The 5,977-nt window shown below is 32.8% G+C and overlaps 1 non-coding gene across 1 annotated transcript; it reads left to right on the top strand.

The window, feature by feature from the left end:
• The first annotated feature begins 211 nt into the window (after nt 1-211).
• On the top strand, nt 212-318 carry LOC129287349 (small nucleolar RNA R71). Its single transcript, XR_008587669.1, has one exon. It is a non-coding gene; the product is annotated as a small nucleolar RNA R71 (small nucleolar RNA).
• Nucleotides 319-5,977: the final 5,659 nt, after the last annotated feature.

Here is a 5,977-nt window from a genome sequence, read left to right as displayed (position 1 = left end):
TGATTAGACCCTAGATTAAGGAATCTACCATATTCACATTTCTCTTTTCCCTTGTAGAGTATTGAGCACCACTTGAAGCCATCTTGTCAATTAGTTCCCAAGCCTTTAAGGAAGTGAGGTCAATCAAGGATCCACCACTAGCAGCATCAATGTTAACTTTGTCTCTTGGAATCAAGCCCTCATAGAAATATTGGACTAAATTCTCACTAGAATTTGATGGTGTGGGCATTTAGCCAAAAGGCCTTGGAATCTAGTCCAATACTCATAGAGACTCTCATCCTCTCCTTGTTGGACCCCATAGATTTGCTTTCTCAAATTGGTGACCTTGGAATTTGGAAAGAATTTATCTAAGAAGAGTCTTCTTAGCTCGGCCCATGTGCTCACTTTCACATAAGAAGGGTAGTTGAAATACCATTCCTTTGCTAAACCTTCAAGAGAAAATACAAAAGCCTTAGCTTGAACATCATCAACATTTACATGCATAGGCTTCATAGTATCACAAACCAATATGAAAGTATGCAAAAACCTATGACAATCCTCTCCTGGTAACCCATGAAATTTAGGCAATGCATTAATCAAGGAGGATTTAATTTCAAATTGAACATTAGTAGGAGGAACATATAAGCCATAAGGATTATCATGCCAATTAGGTTGAGTTAATTGCCTAATGCTCCTCTCCTCTCTAAGGTTATGCAAGCCTTCAAATTCATTATTAACATGGCCATCATCATGCAAATTCTCATTCCCATTCCCATGGCCCTCATCATGCACATGCTCATGTCCTAAGATACCTTTCATTGTTGAATTACAAACCAAATGAGAATCAAGAATAGGTTGTGATCTTCTCAACCTAGAAATAGTTCTTTCAATTTCTGGATCTAATTCAACAAAAGAGGTATGTTTTCTTCGGGTCATGCACTAATCAAGCTCAAGAAAATTAAGAACAAAGAACAAACTAAACTAAAATGCAAATCAATATGAAACAATTCAAAACACACAAAAGCAAGAGAAATAATTTTTTTTTATTTTTTTATTAAACTCAATAGCAACAAAATGAAAAAAAAATAACACCAAACAAGTAGAAAGAGAGTTAGAAATGCTCAATCAAGAAGCTTTGGCAATTCTGGAATTCGCACAGTAGGCTCTCTGGAGACAGTGAACTTGTGAATTTTCTATCAGCAAATCCACATGATAAATTCCCCTAAAAATTTTATGAGAAACACAAGAGATATACAGTCAAATTATATAAAACTTTTAGATTAAAAATCCTTCCCAATCGTTCCCAGAATTTTTCACAAGTTGGTCCTCAAGTCTGGAGAAACAGGATTTCGTCCAGAAGACCTTCAGAGCTTCTAACAAACTTTCAAATAGGAAAATGGAAAAATTGAAGAAAATCCTAAACACCAGAAACAAAGATAAGACAGCGATAAGAAAAATGAAACTAGAATCAATCAATTTGAACGCACAAAGAGGAAGATATGCTAACTCAAAGTTGAAACAGGGTTTTGGGAATCCTCTGTAATGGCTCCCTAGACCTTGTTAGATTGTAAAATTTCCACAGGACACTTCCCATGTCCAAAATTGACCAAACCAATTTTAAAGTGAAGCTAGGATATAGAGCTTTCAATGAAATAAATTCCACATTCAAATTCCCTCAGACTCATTCCCAGTTAATTTTTCAATTTCAGACAGAGACACTAGAAATATAGTATTTTCAGCTCTACACCAAACCAACGAAAATTGCACTAAATTTTTTTTTCTTTTTCAAAACAGAATAAAAACACTCAAAACACACAAAAAAAAACACTAAACAAGACACAAAAATAAATTTTTATAATTTTTCAAAAGATTTTCCAGGAACACTAAAAATGTAAATTAAGTACTAAACAACCTTAGAATTAAACTTAAACCATTCCCCGGCAACGGCGCCAAAATTTTGATAAGAAATTAGTCGCTTATCCTCAAAATTACACTAAAGCTAACCCGAATGCAATATAGGGCCAACCCTAGGTCATCTCCCAAGGAATGGTTTTAAGTCTAATTGAAAGTTATCTAGTGAAATAAATCAACCAAAGTTTGTAGGAATTTAGTTATCTAGCTAATTATCTAAACTAATTACCTAATGTGCAAGTAATTAAAATGCTAGTGAAAGTGAGTGAAATGAACTTCCCTTTTTACAATAATGGAACCCTAGAGATTAGTTGATTTTGGACTCATTATCTTCTCATAATTAGGCTAAGTTTAGCTTCCCTTTCCTCTTGACTAAAGCTGTAATGACTTAAGAAAATTATCCTAAGCCAATTAACCTAATTAGCTAACCTCCCTAGGTCTTAGATTAAAGTCCCTAGTTCAATTAACCAATTAGTGAAGACATTAGCCAAGTGATTCACTCAAAATCCTCTCTCAACAGCCATGGTCAAACACATAAATTGAGCAACTACAAGATTATGTCAAGCTACTCAACAACACAAGCATTAACACCACAAGATTATGTCAAGCTACTCAATAACACAAGCATTAACACCACAAGATTATACAATATTAACACAAGAAATTCACTAATTGAAAAACACAAGATTATGTGCCAAACAAAGAGTGGCAAAATTCAGTCATGGCTGTCCAAGGAAGAAATTAAATGAAACAATCCTCTCTCTTTACATCAACATCAAATTCAAATTAAAATTTATAAGCTAAGATGATTAGACCTTAGATTAAGGAATCTAACCATCTTGTAAAAAGAGAAGAGGATAGGAAACAAAAGAACTTAGCCAATTTGAAGCTCAAGACTCATCCTCCATCTTCATCTCTCTAGGATTCCACAAAGAAACTTAGCTAATCTTCATCTTCAAGAACTCTAGTGATTGCTTGTGAAGGCCAAACTCCATAGCTCTTGAATGATGGAAATGAGCTTTAATCCTTGTGAAAATGGAAGGGATGGAATGAAAATGAAGAGAGGAGAAGAATGGTATGAGTTTTGTGTAGGTTTGGTGGCTGAAAATGGAGGTTAGGGTGCTGGAAAATGAAACAAAAGAGAGAAAATGAATAACACTATGAACAAGAGAGAGAGAATGTGGAAGATGAATGAGATATGTGTTGGATCCCATTTGAGACTTAAAATGGCGTGCTCCTTGGTGTCTCCCATCAGCTGAAGCTTAATTAAAATAAGGAAAAAGAAATTAAAATGTAAATGGGAGCCTTGTCACACTTGCAAGGTGGCAACTTCCTATTGGTTTGTAGATGATTCCAATGTGTGCCTAATTTTCCATGTGTCATCCACATCATTTTAGCTGATCTAATCCCTCAAAATAATCATAATTCACGTGCAAACCATCAGCCATTGTCCTCAAGGAGTGTTGACCTCAATTGCCCAATTGATGCACAAGTCACATGCCACCTATGTCACATAAATCACATAATTCAATTAAATAGCATATGATATAATAAAATCTAATTCATGTCCAGAATTAAATTCATAATTATAAGGGAGAATTTATTAAATTAACCAAGTTTCAGGCTGCACAAAATTATATAAAAATTTTCACACAAAGGCAAACCAAAAATTAGGACAAACTAAGACACTTAAGAAAGTGTTGACTTTTTTATTTAATTACTCCCAAACTAAAATGAATTTTAAAAATATAATTTCACCATTCATCAACTGGACATAAAATGCACTTTGTCAATTTTTCTTGTACATTTTCTCAAAAGTTCATTATTTGGACCAAAATGCCCCTAGTGCACTTATCTTAGAAACTTAGGCAAAGTTCTAAATATAATGCAATGTGTGCACTTGAAGGTGATAAATCATTAATAAAATGGTCCTAATTGACAAATAAAAGTGGGTAACAAATGTGTTCTATCACTAGGCCCCTAGATAAGTAAGACTAAGAAAATGTATGGCCATGCTACGATGGAAAAAGAATTTTCCATTGCTATAGTTTGTCCACTCAGAGAGCGAGAAAGTAACGATCAAGTAAAGGAGAATGACAATTTCATATCTCACACTTGACCAAAATATCACGTGACAAAAAGGATGTGATACAGTTGCATGATAAGTTACATCAGATCATTGATCTCCATGTGAATTGGGTAGTTAAAATGTCTTGCTAGAGGCCACTTGTTACTTATAAGCTAATAGCGTAATTAGCCTATTGCTAACTTTATATGGGCCTACAAGGTCGCACACAAGAACAACCTAACTTGAGCTATAATATCTAATTCATTGAATCTAGAATATGTCTAGATTTAATGAATATAATAAAGGGTGAATGAATTATATATATATATATATTAATATTTATTTGATAAATATATATATATATATATTCATGTGTGTGTGTGTATCTGATATATATATATATGTATATGTATATGATATATAATTATATATATATATATATATATAATATAAATATATATATATATCTCTTTAAAAATATATATATATGTATATATATATTCATATATATATAATATAATATGTATATGTGATATATTATATTATATTATGTTATGTTATGTTATATTATATTATATTGTGTTAGTTTCAAATTTAATTTTATATAATAGATTAAATTTAATAACTAATATGATATGACAGAATATCATGTTAGTTTTATAATTTGAATTTATAAGATAAATTTAAATTAGATATAATATTGTAACATGCTGAATTTCTTAATTCTAAGTTTAAAGATTAATCAAAGGTGAAGTAAAAATTAAAGTGGGATTAGAGATTTGGATGATTAATTAGTGTTTTGACTTGTTTGTGTGTTATATGAACAGATATGGGTGATAGGAGTGAGTTTTGGGTTGAAGCAAATGTGTGTGGTGAGAATAAATCTCACTATGCCATGCGCTGCGGCTTATGCTTCTTGCGCTGCAGCGCATGGACCAGAAATTCACTTCATAAGTTGTGAATTTCAGAAAATTTTAGAGGAGAGCATTTGAGAAAAACACGAGACAGAGAGAGGAGAAGGGCTGAGAAGCTAGGTTAAGTCATTTTGGAGCAGTGGAAGGTCATTCCGATTGGTAACTTGCCAGGTAAGCTAGTATAACTCTTACCTTCCATTCTACACAAATTTCTCTAAAAATGAGTTATGGGAAAGTTGAATTAATGGAATTTGAGGGGTCTGAGTCTTGCCCAATAGTAATAAAAAGGTTTTTAGAAGTTAATTAGAGCTTTGTGACTAGTTTAAAGCTGAACAGTAGAACTTTGAACCCACAGGCTCAATTCTAGCCTTTAGAGGGAGAAAGTTAAGGCAAAAATCTATCTTGAGTGAAATAAGACCGGTTGAGGTAATGTAAAGTAGTAATTAGGTAGTCATAGACTTAGAATGGCTAAATAGAAAAGAGTTTATGGATAAATATAGCCCTCAGTGTTAAAAATGAGTTTTTGGTCAAAATAGACCAAATGACTAAAATATGCCAAATGTGTTCAAATTGGCATATTGGACACGTGAGTAAAGAAAGCAAGCTTGAGAAAAGCTTAAGTAGTAGTTGAAATCCATGGGTAACCTTTCTTCTGACAGAAGGGTTGAGGTAACTAAATAACTTCCTTTGTTTGACTGATTATTATAATCGTATGATAGTATGCTATGTAATGCATGAACTAGTTTTAAATTGAGCATGTTTTGTGGCATGAATGATTGTGTGTGTGCAATGATTTTTGGTCGAAATGAGCATTTAAATTGTGTTTTGTAATGAAAGTGTTATACATATACATATGTTACATATAAGAAAGTAAATTGTGAAAAGAGAACCTTAAATGGTTAGAGAAAGCATGATCTGAGTGGTGGGAGTTCACTCGAGAGTATAAAAGATAAAGACCATATGGTAAGGTTTCCTAAGTATCCTGTTAGGGTATGGTGTTGGAAGCAATTCTCTTTAGTGACTTGAAGGGCGCTATATTGGAGAAGATCTCTTGAGAACCTATTAAGGTACTGTGTTGGAGATGAGAGACTCCTTAGTATCTTTA

The sequence above is a fragment of the Prosopis cineraria genome, unplaced genomic scaffold, assembly GCF_029017545.1.
Source record: "Prosopis cineraria cultivar Desert tree isolate PC_DT_omini unplaced genomic scaffold, ASM2901754v1 PC11, whole genome shotgun sequence".
In the NCBI taxonomy this organism is placed as follows: Eukaryota; Viridiplantae; Streptophyta; class Magnoliopsida; order Fabales; family Fabaceae; genus Prosopis; species Prosopis cineraria.
This window is presented reverse-complemented; position numbering and strand designations above follow the sequence as displayed.